The sequence below is a fragment of the Camponotus vicinus genome, unplaced genomic scaffold (assembly GCF_025532165.1).
Source record: "Camponotus vicinus isolate PSW18456_S1 unplaced genomic scaffold, iyCamVici1.0 SCAF_1, whole genome shotgun sequence".
Classification (NCBI taxonomy): Eukaryota; Metazoa; Arthropoda; class Insecta; order Hymenoptera; family Formicidae; genus Camponotus; species Camponotus vicinus.
The window spans coordinates 13387012-13398773 of record NW_028141945.1 but is presented as its reverse complement, the minus strand read 5'-3'; the positions used below and the strand labels follow the sequence as shown (position 1 = coordinate 13398773).

Genomic DNA, 11762 nt, shown 5'->3' with positions numbered 1-11762 from the left:
TTAATGAGATACACAAGAATATAATTTTATAAAAATCAAATAAAATTTCAATATAAATTAATAATAATATTAATAATAATATAAATTAATAATAATATTTGTTTTACTTTTATATAAGCACAATACTTGAGTTTTTTATTTTGTGTGTGAGTGGAATTATTTATATAATCATTTTATGGTAATTCCCTAATAATATGCATATAACAATAAATTATGTGTATTTATAATTAAATAATGATGCGACTTCTTTACAAAAAAAAAATATACTTTTTTCATTTTCATTTTTTCATTTAATAATTAAGAAATCAAGAGCGCTTGAAAATTTTTTTAGTATTTCGAAATTATAGTGATTAAACTTTTAGCCTGTCAGGCGCCTATGCTTTCGTATTTTCGCAATCGACTTTTAAGCGGATGACGTGCGTGAATCCGTTGTGAGAATCAGCGCGCGCGTGCGTGCGTGTGCGTGGCTGTCAACGTACCGTAGAACACAACATATGATACATATGGGAATCTTAGTCTTTGTGGTTTGAAGCCCGTAACGTGTGGTCGCATTGACGATGTCGACGACTAGAGAGAATAAGGAAAGAAGTGGAGACACGGACTATCACACGCGATACAGAGTGTCATTATATCAGCAAATGCAGTTTATTTACCTTACTTTATGTATCTTGTTTGAGACCGACTGCCATCAGGTAAAGTGGCGGACCTATTTGCTTTTTACAGGAGCTATTTCATAAATCTTCTCGTTCAGAACGAGAAGGAGACGACAATAAAAGCGAGCGAGAAAAGACAAGAGCGAATGATTTTCGACATCGATTGCTAAATGTCGACCGACATATCAGTTGATAATACCCAACGATTTATATATATAATATAAGCAATTATTAATTGCAAATCAAACTTGAAAAACTCTCAGCGAAAATCATGAATAAAATGTTTTACATCTCATTTGGAAAATAACTTTGGGGAAATCTTCCAAATTTGATGCTTCAAATACTACAAAACAAAAAAAAAATCAAACATCCCCGTAATTTGCCTCCTTCAATCATTTCCGAGCATTCGATCATTTCTCGTGCGGTCGAAACACAAGCTCGCCAAGCACGATTCTAATTTTATACGCGCAACAACGTCTACACGAGCGCTAAATTACGTGGTTTGAAGTTCACGATGTGTGGTCAGGGTACGCGGCGTTGAACGAGAGGGCTTGAAAGGGGGCTGCTGCTGCTTTCATGAATATACGAGCTACATTGCGCAAGCTGGCGGAGAGAGTCCATTGGCTGATCGCTTATAAAGTCACTCTTTTGCGGCAAGACCGCATTCCGTCTTTGACCGGTCCTACCGCAACAACCTCAGCTCTGCTCGATCTTATTCAATGAATCCGCCGATCCGATCGATTTTCATGATCTCCGGAATGTTTGCGTAGGTCAGTGTAACGTGCGAGATAAGTTGCTTGAATCAAGCACTTGTACATTGCCCAAGTATTTGAATATACAAGGAAAATAGAATTTTCAACGCTTTATTTTCAAATAAATATTTGTATATGTGAATGATGTCTTTAGATAAATGTATGTACGTTCAAAATTCTTATACTTCAAACTTAAAATTATGTTTTGTGTCTCAACTTTTAACCTTACTATAGTCCCTTAGATAAAGAAGAACTCCGTATATAATCGCATATAAATATAATAATGTTCATGTACGTTCTTTCTTTTTGTTATACAAGAAAAATAATAAGAAGAATAATTTAAAAATAATTAGAATCTATTTCATATTGTTTTTTTAGAGAAAATAGAGTTTGCGCGATTATATTATAAAATATTCTATAATTATTATATCTAGAGTTATACATTATAATTTTATATATATAACTTTTTTAATCTTTAATTATTTTAAAATAATTCTTTTTATTATTTTTCCTACAATATTCAATTATAATTATATATTAATTATATAATAATTATATATTTTTTAATCGAGATGCCATCTTCGCTGGCAATTTGACGTCACGAGCACATCTTCTAAAATTGAAAATATTGTTATTTTAATTGCCGCATTCCCGATGTTTTGCGAGGCGCCATCGCAAGTTGACTCCCATCCGTTATGATTGATAAAATGATAGCACTCCCGCGTGCCAGCACGCATCCGCGTAGGAACGTAGGAGAACTTGATGATCCCGACTGGTGCCAGGCAAGTTGGCAAGATGGAAATGGATGGAGTTTGCGCGCGTAAATACACATCGCACATATGGATATATACCTCCTTCCCTTGTTACCGCGCCGTTCTTGCTAATGACGTAATCGTCTCGAACGAGAATTCCAACCTGGCCAACGATATCGTTTTCTACCCGCGCGGCTCCCTCAATCTCGGTAATCGTTTTAATCCTTGCTTGGGATGCATCCGGCTAAATTGAGAACTCATTGCCCTCCGTGGTCGCATCGCGTCATCAGTGTTTTCCCTTTCCTTCTCTGTTTTTATCTCCCTTTTTTATGATCCTTCGATTCTGCCCGGACCAGACCGTCATCTTAGTCTTTTGCATCTCTCCTCCCTTTCTACTCCATCAACCTCTGCGTTGTCGAACTATTCGCGTTTTAACACCGACAGAATTGAAAGTGGAAGGCAAGAACGCAAACTGAAAGGATTAGATATTTTATTACAGTACAGCCAAAAATATTGCAATATATTTAATGAAAAACATTTATAAATATACCAAATTAGATTTTATTACATAAAATAATAGAATTAAATTAATTACCTAAAATAAAACTTTTTTCCCGTGATTTATATCTTTGGTGTACAAATAGATTCTCGCAGCCATGAAGGATTCATGTCCCTCGAGATGTGTCTTGACCTTCTCAGTCGACAATCTCGCTAGAAAATTTTCGTATCGTTCTCTCGCGTGGCCTGCGTCCGTAATAAATCAAATTAATTCGCGTAATAATGTAACAGGCGCATCGATGCATCGCATCTGAGACGGCAATCAGATCGTTGCCCGAGGAGACGAAACGATGGCGAGGGAACGACGCAAAAACCTCACGTTCCCTCTCGAAGGGATTAATTTTTCATTCGCCTTCTACGGCTTTTATTTTGTCCCCGCTACCCTCCTTTTCCCCTACCGCTGTGCTACCACTTTCGTACGAGATCGGATAAAACATCCATCATGCACGTGGTGGTGGCGACTTTGAGATGTAGAAAAACTTAATTACCTTCATTAAGTGAGGGCCTCGCGTCCGATCGTGGCTGATCAACCGTCCATTTTGTCCGCGGATGCGCCCGTTGACTACTCTCTCGAGCGAATTGCTGGTTGTTGAGCGTCAAAACGATGTTAATGGAGCTATGTAATTGCAAACACTCAGATGAATTTTTTTTTATGGATGGCATCTCGTATATATAATATCCATTTATATTTTATTTGTACAGATTTATTTGTATAACTTTGAAACACGAAAATTAGACAAAAAGTTAGTTTTGTAAAATATTTAAATGATAATATATCATGTTAATAGCAAAATTTTTATTAATTAGTTATAGGAAATATAATATATTTTTGTTTCGATCTTGTATATATTTTTCATTTTAAATTATGATATTGCTATACATGACAAGTATAGCAATATTATTTAAAAAAAACGCAAAAATAATGGTCGAAATTAAATTATTTTTTACCGTTCTAAATGTCCATCTAACCTTCTTTGTTAGGCTATAGCGTTTGCTTTTGTAATTGTTTGCGTCATTTTATATTGTTTTAAATTGTTAAGACATTGAAAAGGATCTGTATCGGATTGAAATGTACGTTTGTTGATTTGCAATTTATTATTTGAATTTTTCTCTGACAGACAATTTTACTTATTAAACTTGCCTATCTGTCTTAGAATTGTTTTTTGATTTGTCATTTCGTACTGACACCCTACGCTACGGTTCTAAGCCTTTTTCTTTTATTAATTTGATTTAGTTTCGAATATACATCTGAGCTTTCTTCTCCGCGAATTTTTCATTGCTCGAGATTTTATTTTGATAGAAGAGATAGGAAAAAGTTTCTTAAAAAATATATCCCGACATAATTAACGTGAAAAGAACTCGCGCGGTAATTACTAATATACGTCATAAATATTCACGATATTAGCGCAATATGTATATCGAATTCGACTGCTGGCCTCTATATAATCCTTCTCCCCTCCCTCCGTGAACGAAAACAAACACGTAGGACTAGCAATTACAGGCAATTTACAGATATTTTATTGTCCATCTCGTGTGCTACCGCACGAAATACACGGCGCCTTTCGTTCATGCGGTCATAACGCACGCGGGATATTATACAATGCTCTTCTCCCTCCTCCCCTCTCGCCGCCTCGAGCCTTCATCGGACTCTTTCTTTCTCCTCCCCCTCTCTATCTTACTTCACCCCCACGGATCGCTTAATGACTCCGACCACGATGCCGCCAAAGGGGCGCGCTTCGTGCCGCTTTATTTTTACTTCCGCGGGCGCTCTATAGGCACCCGCTATTAATTGCCGTCGTTCCGCACCGGACTTGGACCGCGAATCCATCTACCACCACCATCATTGCAACAACCACCACCGAAGAAGAAATCTGTTCTCGTGTGTACCCGCGGGGTTTCCGCGCTTAAAGTCGCGGCTCGACTGTGTTAATTTCTCGCTTGCGGCTCACGCTCGCTTCGAAAATGCATCCGGGGATACGGCCTCCAGATTAACTCGCGGATTAAATTCGTATAGTTCGAGAATACGGTTGAAAATTATTCAATGACGTGAACAAAATTACATTTTATTTTTTCAACATGCGAAATTTCTTCGAAAGATCTTTGAAAATCTTGGTCCTTTATTCTATGAAATCGTATATATTCTTGAGATTTATATTTTTTTTTATTTTCAATTAGTTATAACATGGAAAAGGATTAATACTTTAGCGATATTTTTGTCAAAATTTCATATTTACACTGTCTCAAAAATTTTGTGATTTATTCTTATATTTTTCTTTTTTTACTTTTAATAATGGAAAACTGTTGATGTTTTTACGATATTTTTGCCAGAAACAAAAAACAGTTATATTATCTCAAAAATGTTATCATTTATTCCACAAATTTCGTCTTCCTTTATTTCTGCTATGACGTACATTTTCTTAAGATAATTTATATGTTTCTCTTTTTATTTTTAATCAGTTTTAATATGGAAATTTATTAATATTTAGCGATATTTTTGCAAAAAAAAAGAATCATCAATTTACATGAATTCTCTGTCCTAAAATTCAATGGTTCATGATTTATTTCTCTCTATTTCAAGCATCTTCAAATGTTCTCCATTCCTTTTATATATAGTTTATAATAATACAGAATTACCCCAATTCTATCGTGTTTTTAACCGAGCCGCTGTATAATTAAGTTTCGCAGGATATTCTGAATGTGCAGTTATCGCAATCATCCTTCATTAGAGTGACGTGTTTTCAGCCGTATAAACGATTTCTTTATTCATACGCTCACAACAATTAAGAGCGAGTAACTGTATCGGTTACTGTATTATGCGGCGACGGTATTGTCGGCCAGCTCACGGTTTCTTGCGGGAGCAAATGTATATCTAATTCAACACACATACATAACTCGAAGATGTAGGTACACCTACTAAACATATCCCCGCCTGTACGCGTGTGCGCGCGCGGAGGAACACGTCGATTAAGAAGGTGTCTATGGGAATTTATGCTGGCGTTAATTCAGCGGTAGCTCGCTTGAGCTCGGTCCCGAGAGAGCTCGTTATTAATCCTTTGCTTTCGTTTAACGGCGGGCAATAACGAGGTGAGCCACCCGAGCGACGCGATAATAAAACGGCGACTGTAATAATGGCAAGAAGCTTCATTGAAGCTTCATTATTCTTGTCGTCATCTTCGCACTTTCCATTGTCATATCCGTAGTTGCCGAAATATTCGTATACATCGAATGCGAATTATTATATCGTTCGCGATTACCGTTTAAATCTTATCTGATTTGGATTATTGAATATCGTTATATTCACAATGAAAATTTATCAAGTCATCATTAGAGATGTAAATAAAAAAATACAATGGTTAACAAAATAAAGATGATTTCTTTTCAAAATTTTGTTTTTTTTCCTAAAAAGATATTTAATATTTTTATATTTTGATACATTTTATTACAAGTTGATTTTTTATTATTTCTGATTTTTTAGATGATAGATTTGAATTAACCACTACTTTGTAACTATTTTATTTAATTGTAGATTGATTACACCTTAATTTACACTTTACAAATTACTTTTCTTTTGATATGTATTATAGAGGGTACATTTGCTTAAATCCTAAATAATACACGCTTTGAATTATGTGAAATCTCTCTTTTCATTTCTGAAACTTTGAAATATTGTAAAAATAAATTTTTTAGAAAAGAGTTATAATTACTTTTCTTTCAATGACCTTAGCCTTGACATGTTGTCAAAATTATGATTCTTAATAACTTTTCATCATTAAGCTATTCATTATTAAATATTCAAAGATTTAAAAATTTTCAAATACATCGATTTCATTTATTTTTAATTTTCTTTTATACACAAAATTCCAAACTATGTATTTTATAATTTTACTTTATTATAAAGTAAACACGTGGAAGGGAAACTCTGCTTTATTTCTGATTTTCAATTAAAATTAGGTTAGATTAGGTTATAATTTCTTACGAGCGAGAGTACAGGGAGATAGAGAGAACCTCTTCCTTGTCAACGCGTTTTAAAATAAATCACAATAAATTTTAAAATAAATCACAATGTTAAGAGAGAGAGAGAGAGAGAGAGGGAGGGGGGAGAGTAAACAATCAATAATATACAGGGTGATTCTGAACAAACGTTTGTCTTTAAAATATCAAATTCTTGAATGAAGACGATTCTTCTAAGACGATTTTTCCTCTTGCAAAATTTTGCCCGGAGCTTAGTTTTTAAACTATAAAGGAAAATAGTTAACTACTTACGGAACAAGTACAAGAGGTAGGCAGGGACGGTGCGATATAGGCGATTACGTGTGGCGCTCGCCGCGATCAGCTGATTGCTATTCGCGATGACTGTAACAATCTGTGTGTGTGTGTGTGTGTGTGTGTACGCGCGCGCGCGCGCGCACACACACACACACACACACACACAGATTGTTACAGTCATCGCATATAGCAATCAGCTGATCGCGGCGAGTGCCCCACGTAATCGCCTATATCGCGCCGTCCCTGCCTACCTCTTGTACTCGTTCCGTAAGTAGTTAACTATTTTCCTTTATAGTATAAAAACTAAGCTCCGGGCAAAATTTTGCAAGAGGAAAAATCGTCTTAGAATTCATTCAAGAATTTGATACTTTGAAGACAAACGTTTGTTCAGAATCACCCTGTATATCTTTATCACAATAATAATTAGTAGTAGAATTCGTAAAGCAATATTTATTTCGAATTTCGACGAAACTAAACAGTAATCCTGAAGCTTACTAATAACGACATAATAACGAGCAAATGTGAACACAAAAAAATATAAACACCTAAGTAAGATATAAAAATGATATAAGTAAATAAGTACAAAAATCGTGATATTTTATAATAAAATCGCACATCTCAGAAACCAAAAAGAACACTACTTGATTGAAAACGGATATTATTTAGAAATGCATCATACAATATACGTAAAATTCGTGAAGTATAAGTAAAACATTTACATAACAATTAATGAAAAAAATATCAATAAATATTAAAATTAATGTCAAATTAATCAATAATTTGACTTACATGTGACACATATTACGTAGACATCACACGTTACGTGATTCTTTGATTAATTTGCAATTAAATTCCAAGTTTCGAGTCCCATGTAAATTTGATTAGATAATATCTTGCTTGCTCAATAATCACATTTGAAAAAATTTATGGTCTCACAAAAAAAAAGCGTTTTTCTTTCTCGTTTTTCATATTATTTTAATAGTAATTTTAGTAATAAACAAACTATGCAATTGCGCATATCAACCGTATTCATCCATGCATATCTCGGCAAGATATCAATCTATATCTAGGTGTACAAACACGCAAAAAATCAAACGCGAAGTTGTCAGACGGCAGATTCCCCTCGGGGATTCCGACCTTTGTCGGCCGGGAATATTTCAGTAGCAATCATATCGGTAATTCGTCGGTTGATTGTCCCTGACCGCAGCTCGATCTACGAACGGGCAGCGCGTTTCTTATTTTATTCCATTCTTATTTGGGCAATGGATAAAACTCTAACGGACACGGCAGTCTTACTTCGCGTAAGATTTCTCCCTACAGCCCAATCGAGGGTGGACGCGAGGATCAAAGGATCAGCATAAACGATCCAATCAGTCGGATAATTCGATGGTGATTGCGCTGAATTTCATGCCGATTCAGCTACCGTATTGCTGCCTATCGCGTGATTGCCTTCGAAAAACAATTGTCCGTAACACTTATCGAGGAGCCGCTCGCGCAATACTTTTATTTTTATAATAAGCTCAACATTTTTGTCAAAATACGATCGACGAGATTCGATCAGTTTTGTCCTTTGCTCTTTGAGAACGATTGTTTTTTAAAATCAAACTTTTATAAGATTCATATAAAATATTTTTATTTAACGAAAGTAAACAATTTTATTAAAAATTGCAAGTTGATTTTTCATTATTTTTTATTTTTTTAAATGATAGATTTGAACTAACCATTTTAAGTACAGATCGCATTTCATGCTATTGACTAATTACTATTTCTTAATTAAATAAAATCTCCAAGAACAGAAATTGAATTTGAATTATCTTTGGATTGGAAATAATGTAATCGACCAAACTAGCCAGAATTTTGTTTATTAATTACGACGTTTCGACCATATGGTTGTGGTCCTTTTCAAGTATATATTGGAATATGAAATTACAAATTAGATTTTCAACGGTTTGAATAAACAGAATACCCACGAATTAAATGTGAACAATATGAGTACATACAGATCAAGTGATGGATATAACTCATAGTATTGTAAACTGCACAAGTCACATTTGCAAGATCATTACATCTTATTAAATTTAAAATCAAGAGATAAAAACGATGTGCCAGTGTGAGACTTCGTCAACGAACTAAATGTGTTAAATCAAAAAATAATAACGAACTACACGACCTTTATTATTTTGTCGTAGATGTTATTTAAACTATCCGTGTCTTTCTGTAGGTTGATTAAATTGTTGAATTTCTTTATAAAAAAATTATCTTTATTATAGACAAAGACAGTTTGTAATTTTCAAAATTTATGTACCTTAGTCATTATTTTGATATAAAAAGTTTTTATATTTTTAATTTATTTTGTTTAAAGTAATTTTAGTAAATTAAGGAGATTTTTGCGATTAAAATGATATCAAACATTCGAATAATTTTCAATTAAAAAAATCGTTTGATTGTACTAATAAGACGTATATAATTGAAGGCATTTTGGTTAAACCAAACAAGAATTTCTAGTTAGCATCATTCACAGCTAGCGCCGCGAAAGAGACAGTAGATCATGTCTGCGCTCTTCTACTACTCGAAGGTAGCCGAGCGCAGGCAGCGTCGCAAAACTGGCATCACTGGTCGTGCGAGCAGACGCGTGTTCGAGATCGGATATCAGATCGTACATTTTTCTATTCTGTGAAGTAGTATAATGAAGTTAATAGAAATGATATGTGAAATTAATAGTGATGGCTGACGAAAAAACTTCTTCTCTTCTCCGCCAGTGGAATTTTGAAAAATACATAGAAGTTTTTAAAGGTTAGTACAGTTAATTTAGATTTTTGTAGTTATTGCTTTGTAACCACAGATATCTATACTATAACTAGATCGCTAACTCCCATTGATTTTGTACATAAAATGTGTCCCCGAAAACCATGTAATATGGCGGTCGCGCATGCGTAATATTGGTGGAAAACTAATATGGTGGACACTTGTAGCCAGCTAATATTTAAGTTTTCACCTTAAAACTTTGTACTTTTTACATTATAAACTTTTAATTTTGTAATAAAATAAATATAAATATATATATAAATGTTATATACATATATTTTTAATCTTTATATATTTTTAATCTTCTATATATATTTTTAATCTTGATTTTAATTATATCATATACCTTTTAAATATATTTTGATATATTTTATCTTTAAAGGTTGTGATAAATTTTAATTAAAAACGAAGAACATTATATATTATTTAAAAATAACTTATATTCAACTGTAAGTTTATACACAAATTACATACTTATGTACATTGTACATAGCATTAACCAATCACAAACGTGACTGCTGTCCACCAACGTTACGCATGCGTGAGAATTTAGTACATTTTCGTGGACATGTATTTGACGCAAGTTAGCGGTCTAGTATATAGTATAGATGTCTGTGTTTGTAACTACCGCATAGCATATAATGGCTGCATTCCGATATTTACTGCCAGTACTGAAAATCTATAGTTTACGTCATGTATATTATAGATTTTCAGTATTGGCAGTTTTTATATCGGAACACAGCCAATATAGATTTTGAATATAATTATATAATTTTTTTAGATCAAGAAGTTGATTATGAAACTTATTTGTTTAAAAGAAAAAGATTTAATAGTACTTATACCTAAAGCAGGGTCTAGAGAAAATTTTGTAAAAAACTTGAAACTCATAAGTTTGCAAAACTTGAGATAAATACAAAAATATTTACTAAGTATAGTCATATTTCCAAATGGTATAATGCATTATGTCAAGCTCAATTTTATCAATTTTGGAATCAGAATATTTTAAATGTTTATTTAGTGTTCATTATATGCATTGAAACGATCTACATTAACATTTTTGCTTTTCTTATGGATGTAATTAATAAATAATATTTTTTATCATATTTAATGTTGATGAACATGTGTGTGTATGTATTTTAATGTTATTAAAAATTATTAAAATATATAAATTATTAAAAATAAGGTATTATATTCTTAGTTTAAAACTTCTTTATAATTGATTCGTGTAATTTTTTGTATATAAAAATGAAACAAACATTTATTATATTGTTAAGGATATGCTACATTGTGTTGATAATTTCATATATTTTTAAATTCTCATTAAAGAGATGAAACATTTAGTTGTTAACAGTGATTTCTGTTTGTTTCAAATTTTTCATAGGTTACTATTATTTCAGAAACACTATCCTTAGATGAAAATAAAGTTGAGACAATTGTTACGGAAAATAACTCATCCGAGTACTTTCTAAACACTGACAACATTGACAGTGATAATAGCTAAAATGTTCCTCCTTGCAGAAGCACACAAGAAGAATTCATTGAAAAAATTACAATTAGAAATCGACAGCAGTATACTTATAAGTTATAAGTCAATTTCTCTCTCTTATATAATAATTTTTCTCTATGTAAAAACACTGTTTACAATGTACACAAAATTAATTTTTATTTACAATGTACACACACAAAGTTAATTTTTTTAAAAAAGTGAAACATTTTGTAAACAAAATAAATGTGTAATATTTGTATTTTTTTTATTATTAATATAAAATATATGTCTACTTTCTATGAATATATATGAATATTATAGTGATGTGAATATATGTCTACTTTCTATGAATATATATGAATATTATAGTGATTATGAATATATTATGTTATTATTTCCATATAATTTATATTTTTACATATAATCAACCTCATATTTCAATTACAGCACTAAAAAAATCACAATCAAAGTAGTTAACATGATTTTTGGT

At 32.5% G+C, this 11762-nt stretch overlaps 1 long non-coding RNA gene across 1 annotated transcript; it reads left to right on the top strand.

The window, feature by feature from the left end:
- Positions 1-9610: 9610 nt before the first annotated feature.
- Positions 9611-11329, top strand: LOC145968823 (uncharacterized). Its single transcript, XR_014437875.1, has 2 exons — positions 9611-9774; positions 11184-11329. It is a non-coding gene; the product is annotated as an uncharacterized LOC145968823 (long non-coding RNA).
- The last annotated feature ends 433 nt before the right edge of the window (positions 11330-11762 follow it).